Raw genomic sequence first — 8,770 nt, forward strand, 5'->3', positions numbered from 1 at the left:
TGTCTCCTGCACTGGGAGGAGGGTTCTTACCACTAGTGCCACCTGGGAAGCCCCAGGTTTTTTTTGCAGATTTATTTGAATAAACTCCTGGCTTGTTTTTTTAGCATCTGTAACATGAAGGAAGGTTCAGTGACCTTTCAGCTCTCAGAATCCAATTCAATCCAATGGCAGAGTTCTGAATCCTGGAGGGAAAACTTAGGAACTGGATTCAAACCAGTGCCGCATTCAAATGTCTGTTCTTCCAGACTTCAGCTGAAATGAATAAAAGACATGATAAAATAATGTTTTCATGCATCCCCACTGCAAGGGAACCATGGAACTGAGTGACTGAGGTCTCCTTCCACCTGGAATGGAATCTTTCAGTCACTGTTCCCTTGGCTGTGATTTCTTCACATGTGAATAAAAGTCTCTGTAGGAAGGTATTTCTGATTTTAAAGAAACCTGAATCTATAAAATGAATTGATTGTTTAGGTACTATAAATATTTGCATTATGAAAGCATTCTAAAAAATCCCTCCTTTTGTGCCATTCTACAAATATTATCATTAACAATCAAGTAATGGAAAGATAGTTAAAAATTAGGGATAGAGAAACAGGGCCAACATATAACCAGCCTACTTACTGGTTCAACATGATCATTCATAGCTTACCTTATAAAAGTTGGGATGATGAATGTTTGAAACATGGAGAAGGGCATGGCAACCCACTCCAGTATTCTTGCCTGGAGAATCCCACGGATAGAGCAGCCTGGCGGGCTACAGTCCATAGGGTCGCACAGAGTCAAACAGGAGTGAAGCAACTTAGTTTGCATGCATGCATGTTTGAAATAATGCTCATTCCCAGGTAGAAACTTTGTGTCCCTCAGATGTATTTCTTTTGAAAATGCCCTTGCTGGGACTTCCCTGGTGGCCCAGTAGTTAAGAATCCACCTGCCAATGCAGGGAACGTGGGTTCAATCCCTGGTTTGGGAAGATCCCACATGCTGCAAGGCAACTAAGCCTGTGCGCCACAACTCCTGAGCCTGTGCTCTAGAACCCACAAGTCACAACTGCTGAAGCCCGCACGCCCAAGAGCCCATGCTCCGCAACAAGAGAAGCCACCACAATGAGAAGTCAGCACACCACAACTAGAGAAAGCCCGCTTGCAGCAATGAAGACCCAGCTCTGCCAAAAACAATACCTAAGAAAAGAAAATGCCCTTGCTTACATCTATCAAAATCCTACCTACCCATCCCCATTCTTGACTTTAATCATGTATGGCTTTGTATTATCAACCAGCTATGAGTATGGTTGTACAAATTGATTCCATTACTAAATTTTTCTTTAGAGCAGTAGGTACCCCTCATTATACGCCCCCAGGTTCATAGTCATTCAGTGTCTACCTGTTGACAAAGGCTGTGCTCCAGGGAGCTGTGGTCCAAAGAGAGGTAGAGAGACACAGGGAGCTGACCTGAACCCCACTGGAAGTCTGCAGCCAGGCTAAGCTGACCCACATCCTGGACTGCCCTAGAAACTGCATACCTTGGAACTAGAAAAAGACACCTTTGCTGCTGTAAAGCAATGTGTTTGAGGGAATCAGATATGCAGCTTTGTTGCAGCAAGAGTTGGTTAATATCTGTGTATCATCTTACATAAGTTATGGACTTTCATGGTGGCTCGGTAAAGAAACAGCCTGCGATGGGGGAGACACAGAAGACAAGAGTTCAGTCCCCGGGTTAGGAAGATCTCATGGAGGAAGGCATGGCGACCTACTCCAGTATTATTGCCTGAAAAATTCCATGGATGGAGGAGCCTGGCAGGCTACAGTCCATGATGTCGCAAAGTCGGACACAACTGAAGCGACGTAGGATGCATGCGAATTACCTGGGGAAGAGAAGCAGGGTGGTGGGGGAAAAGAAAGATTTCTAGGTTACCTCTCCCTGGGGGAGGGGAGGATGCTGTTATTTGTCTATCACAGATCCTGAAGGACTTTGTAGCAAGAATTTCTCTGAACCTTCCAGACCTATCACTGAGCCAGTCGGGCCATTATGCTAAATTTTTTAAGGCAAGAGTTCAGTGGTGACCCATACAGAGCTAAAAGGGCAAAACTGAAAGGCAGTAAGAGAATAACCTTTTACATCAGGCAAAACTGATGGCCTGATTCCACAGCCCCAAAGGCTTGTATAGCTCAGCAACTTAGAGCAACCTTCATTCTTGTTCAGTTAGGCGACATCCGTTCATGGTTAAGAGCGAGGGTCCATTCCTTCACTCTGCCCAGTTGGAGGAGAGAGCTCTGAACATTTAAAGAAATATGGGCATAATGTAATTCAACCTTGATGATGATAGAAATTTCCAGGGGAATGGCAATAATATTCAAATCAGTATTACGATCATCATTTGGAAATATTCACATGATGCTTTAAGCCGCTGTTGTGGTGTTCTTTCGTGTGTAGAGAGATAGAACTTTTGAAAAATGGAACACTTAAAAACCACTTGATACTGGTAATGTGATCCCAGAGGGCTTTGAAGAATATTGGACGAAGCTTAGAAAAATGATAATTATCTGTTACCTAGAAAGAGCGGGTAGGTCATTTCAGAGAGAGCAGTTTAATTTTAGTCTGCGTATTTCCACACAAATTTAAGCCTCCCATGTAATTAACTAAAATAACTGAAATTGGGGAGTGTACAAAGGCCATGCCCATGTATACTAATTAATGATTCAAATTAAGCAGAATTTATAAACCTGTCGAAGTCACTTGTTTGACCTGAATTCTCATTCTGTGATGATGAACTCTTCTGTTGAAATGGCCCACATGGTCATGAGTGATGCCTGCCTCTGTCAGGTCCAGAACCACATAGCTTCTGAACAAGTACTTGGCTCTCAGGGTGGAAATTACTGGCTATATTTCTCTATGCACTTGTCTTGTCTTCTAATAATCTTTGAGAGCGAGCACTGAGTCTTGAACCACTCTATTTTCATCCCTTTATCATGGTGCTGACATGGTAGGGTGTCTTGAATGTTGGAGTTCCAAAGATAAATTTTTATTTTTATGGCAGACCCATTTGATTGGCCAACCTAGCCTTCATTCATAATTCCTTTCTGCCTAGCCATCTTCAGTCTAGGCACATGTAGCACAAAACCAGCCAGAAACCTCCAAGTGGGGCTTTGGGCAAGCATTATGCTGCCTTAGCTATTTTACCCCTTTTTCTTCTCCCTGCCTGGCACGCACATGTGAGGTTTGGAAGAGCAGCAGCCATCTTGCAACCATGAGGCAACAAGCATGCTGATGAAAGTATACACGTTGAAGACAGACGAGCAAAATGATACTTGCATTCAACGGTGTGTTGAATGTACCAGCTTGTGAGAACTGACTATTAAATTTCCAGGAATTTTGCAAGCCTGTTTTTCAGCGCAGCCATTATTATTAATTATATAAACTTACAATTAAATATATTCTATTAAAATAAATATAATGCCCTAAACTTCCAATTTCCTAATTCTTCTATTACATTTTACTGTTATCTAATCCTTCAGGATTAGATAAAGCTATGATTTTTTCAGTAGTCATGTATGGATGTGAGAGTTGGACTGTAAAGAAAGCTGAGCACCAAAGAATTGATGCTTTTGAACTGTGGTGTTGGAGAAGACTCTTGAGAGTCCCTTGGACTGCAAGGAGATCCAACCAGTCCATCGCAAAGGAAATCAGTCTTGAATATTCATTTGAAGGACTGATGCTGAAGCTGAAACTCCAGTACTCTGGGCAACAGATGCAAAGAACTGACTCATTGGAAAAGAACCCTGATGCTGGGAAAGATTGAAGGCAGGAGGAAAAGGGGACAACAGAGGATGAGGTGGTTGGATGGCACCATCAACTCGATGGACATGAGTTTGAGTAAACTCTGGGAGTTGGTGATGGACAGGGAGGCCAGGTGTGCTGCAGTCCATGGGGTCACAAACAGTTGGACACAAGTGAGCGACTGAATTGAACTGAATCCTTCAGGATGCTTGTTAAGTATTTACCAGGTGAGCTTCTGATGGCATTATTGAGTTGCCATGTCAGTTTTAGATTGTCCTTTCCCAGAATTTTTTCTGGATGAGACAAACCCCAATGTTTTTAAGCCCATTTTAGTCAAGTTATTGGTATTTGCAGTGAAAATTTAACTTACATAATTATTAAGTCATTCATCCCACTCTATCAATCACAGGTGGAAAATAGTCAATGTACTGGGTTGACCAAAAAGTTCATTCCAGTTTTCTCATAGCATCTTATGGAAAAAATCTGAATGAACTTTTTGACCCAACCCAATAATACCATGGATGTGCAGGAGAAGAAAGAAATTCTACTTGGAACTTAAGTCAGGCAGTTGGAATTTGCAGAAGAAAATCTTGGCAGCCTGTAGTGTTTGAGACATTACATAAACATCTGATACTTGACTCAGTAACTATCAGCACTTGGTGTCAGCATACAAATGTTGGGTTGGAAAAGTAGATAAATTGATTTTCCATTCCTCTCACTCTAGCATCTTCCTTTTCATTAATGCAGTAGTGATGGATCTTATTACTAGCGTAACAGTCCATAATGTAAACATGTTATTTTTCTGGTCAAAGAACAATTCCTTTCAAAGTTATATAATGTGATGAACTGTCTCTGAATTATGACCATAAAAATAATAATTCACTCTTCTCTCCAAAGCTATCAAAAAATCCACAAGCTCTGTAACCTATAAAATCGCTAACCTTAAGCCATTGTTAGATAGTTTCCACATTTTATGAGTTAAAATAGACCTCAGAGTTGGGAAGAGGCAGGTATTGATACACCTACTTTACACCTGGGGATATTAATGTTCAGAGAGTTTAAGTCATTTGTTCAAGGAGTAAAAATAGAAAGTAGGACTAAGACCGAAATAAGTTGTATCTTCTTGTTACTTTTTTTTCCTCTTAGAATCATGTTTCTATATCCCAGTATAAATATTGAGTTTGAGTGAATGAAAATCATCTTTCTGGTGATTTTTTTTTTTTTTTGCATTCTTCCTGAGGCCATTAATAAGAGCCGGAGATCAAGTATTTGGGTCTTTGAATGCAAAATAAAATATTGCAAATATTGAAACTTGATTCTTTAATGGGGATTCTTGGTGGAGAAAAATATATTTTGGTAAAAAGTGAGCAGGCTGATTGCTTCCTTCTCCTTCTGTACAATTTCCTTTAGCTTCTTACCTTTTGTTGATTCATCTTTTATTGAATACATATTTATGGAGCACCTAATACATGCTAGGCAGTCTTTTAGATCCTTGAGAACACAGTGGTGGGGAAAAATATCCTTGCTCTCATGGATGGGTATGGTGGAGAGATGGCAGGGCTAGGACAATTAGCAAGTTACCATCTAAGGGAGTGCCATGGAGGAGACAGAATCAGGGGATGTGTCTCAGTGGGCTGTCCAAAGGACTGGGTAGTTTGATAGGGTCCTTAGAGATGGTTAGGAGGAGAAATGTGAGTAACACCTTTCAGTCTTGCAAAGATTGGGATGGAGCCCAGCAGAAGTAGTAAGTACCGATATTCTAAGTTACTGCCATCAGCTCCCCTTCTTCCCTCTTGTTTTTCAGTCACTAAGTTGAGCCTGACTCTTTTCCCTCCTACAAGTTCTTTTATTCCTGGGTGACCTCATTCATTCCCATAGCTTCAGCTGACTATCCTGGTGACCTCCCAAGTCTGTGAGCCTGTCCTTGTCTCCCTCCCCACTCCCTTCCCACTCCTTCCCTCCTCCTTTTCTCTCCCCCAACAATAATTAAATCAAACTCATTCCATTCACATCCATTTAAGTCAGGAAGCATTTGTTGGACAACTTCTACACAGCAGGCACCATGCTGAGCAGGTTCGTTGGTCATCGGTGACTGTACAGGATGGATCCACTTTGGCGAATCTAAATCCTCACCCTTGAGGGCATAGAAGGTTGGTTCTCTCGGCATATTAAGTGAGCCAGTTTCTCAGGATGTAAATTAACCCAGCTCACAAGAAACTCATGTATATAAATCAAAATGTCAATTCACTAATTTACAACGGGAAATACAGGAGCAGACATTCACATGAACCTGATCTGCACATTTTCTCCATCTCAGAAGACTACAGATAGAGTCAAATTGTCAGAAGGTTGCACGGATTATAAGAGATCAGAGCAAGGGGTCTCAGTGGTGGATTTGAATGTTTGATATCATCAGGCTCTGATGGTCTGATGCTTCTATGTCCACAGAGAAATCAAACAAATCATGTGTTCCTGTGGGCTTCCTAGGCCACTTCCTGGGATTTGTTTGTTTATTTTTTTAAAATGTATTTTATTTGGCTGCACCAGGTCTTAGTTGGGGCACTCGGGTTCTTCCATCTTCATTGCAGCATGCAGAATCTTCTTGTTGTGGCAAGCGAAATCTTTATTTGCCACACAGGGATGGTGGAGCCTGGTGGGCTGCCATCTATGGGGTCGCACAGAGTTGGACATGACTGAAGCGACGCAGCAGCAGCAGCAGCAGCAGCAGCAGGATCTTTAGTTCCAGCATATGAACTCTTTGTCACGACATGTGGGATCTAGTTCCCCAACCAGGGATTGAACCTGGGCCCACTGCATTGGGAGTCTTAGCCCCTGGACCACCGGGGAAGTCCCAGGAGGAGTGCTTTGATGAGCACTGCCAGAATGGATCGCTCTCATTTTCCCTCTTCACTGTTCTCTGATCACACCTCTCTTTATTCTGATATAGTCTATCTCTGGATAAGTTAATAAAATCAGTTAACTCACCATCGGGTCTTGGTTTCCTAGGAACCATTCTATTTCAGTAAAAGTAATGCACGTATTTAGGACTGACTTCTTTATGTATGGAAGGTTTTGCTTAGCTATTAGAGAGATTTATTTTCTTCATTTCGAATTCTGTAGCCTCAAATTCCTAGAATAATGTTTTGCAAATAAACATCTCGGGAAATGTTTGTTGAGTGAATGAATGCATGATTAAGTTCACTTCTGTCTCTGTGTAGCTTGAATGGTTAACTTAAGAGGAGTAGGTTTTATTTAACATATTTAGTTGATTTTAATTGGATGGCTGAAAAACCAGTTTTCTAGCCCACCTCCTAGGACCCAGGGGTCTATCAATATTGTACTGACCAGGGTGACCTTTGTGTCAAGATGGAGTGCAGGACAGTTTCATGGCTCCATTCCACATAGACTCCAAGGAAGACAACTTTTTGTTCCACTTTTAAATTTTGATTCAACTTTCCCTCTCCTGAGGCTCTCTTAAGAAATCACTTTAAGGCTGCCATCTGCTTTATCATTTCTTCTCAACCCCAATATTCTTTTTCTCATGTTAGCAGCATGGCCAGGGTCAGAGGAGACCCAGGTCACACCCAGTGGGTGGTCTTATAGCTGAGTACTTTCCTGGAAGTTCAATGTAAAAAGCCTGTGATCCAATCATTCCATTTCTAGAAATGTATCCTGAGGAAATAAAGAAGCAGTTAAAGATTTATATGCAAAGATATTCCTTATAGCATTGTATTATTAATAGAACGAGCTTCTCTGGTGGCCCAGATGGTAAAAGAATCTGTCTGCAACACAGGAGACCTGGGTTCAATCCCTGAGTTGGGAAGGTCCTCAAGAGGAGGAAATGGCAACCTTATCCAATATTCTTGCCTGGAGAATCTCATGGACAGAGGAGCCTGGCAGGCTATAGTCCACTGGATTGCAAAGAATCAGACACAACTGAGTGACACACACACACACACACACACACACACACACATTAATAACACAGTGCAAAGCAAACACAAAACTAGAAAGCATCCAACAATGACTGGCTAATACTCTACATTCATACAATGGAGTTTTATGCAACCATTAAAATCGTATTTTCAAAGGATGTTTACAGGCATGGTAAAGTGCTTTCTGTGCACATGGTTATTTTTGTTCCCTATTATCCTTTTCTTTTCCTTTGATTGTTATGCTGAGAGCCCTTCCATGTTCTACATGGCAGTAGCACTCACATGCTAAAACCTATAAATTGGAAAACCTAATGTGCTCAGCCTCCCAAATCCCAAACTCTCAAGCATCTTTTCCTACAGACTTCTCTGTGCTCCCACTAAAAGGATACATAAAGGGAAACAATAAAGGAAGAATTATGTAATGACCAACTGGGACTATCTTGGGCTAAGTCTCCTTTTAGGAGCCCATGGCTGTGGCGGGAGGTGGGTTTAGAGTATGGATCTCATAAATTCTCACAGAGCAGGTGGAATTAAGCAGAACATTTAGCCTGTCTTTGGGGATTTGGGGCTAGGAGTAAAAGGCTCAGTTACTACTCTGTAAGTCTTATACCACAAATAGTCAGTTAAACAGATAAAAAATAAAAAATCAGATTTAGCTAAAGACAGAAGGTCAGTTCAGTTCAGTTCAGTCGAGTCTGACTCTTTGCGACCCCATGGACTGCAGCATGCCAGGCCTCCCTGTCCATCACCAACTCCTGGAGTTTACCCAAGCTCATTTCCATTGTCACATGATGTGTTTCTCTCCTACTTATGTCTGCATTGGCACCAATGGCGACATGAGTCAACCACATGTCTGCCACTTTAAAATACATGGCGGCAGCCACCGCAGCAGTGGACAGTGTCAATGACACTGATTCCACCAGAACATTGACATTGGCACTGATGCCAAATTCATTGCGTGAAATCATCTCTGCCTTTCAGTCCATCAAGTTGGGAGGCAGAGACTATTCTTATTGGCTCCAGGAGTGGTCATGTGACACACTCCTGGCCAATCAGAGAAT

The sequence above is a fragment of the Ovis aries genome, chromosome 24, assembly GCF_016772045.2.
Source record: "Ovis aries strain OAR_USU_Benz2616 breed Rambouillet chromosome 24, ARS-UI_Ramb_v3.0, whole genome shotgun sequence".
NCBI lineage: Eukaryota > Metazoa > Chordata > Mammalia > Artiodactyla > Bovidae > Ovis > Ovis aries.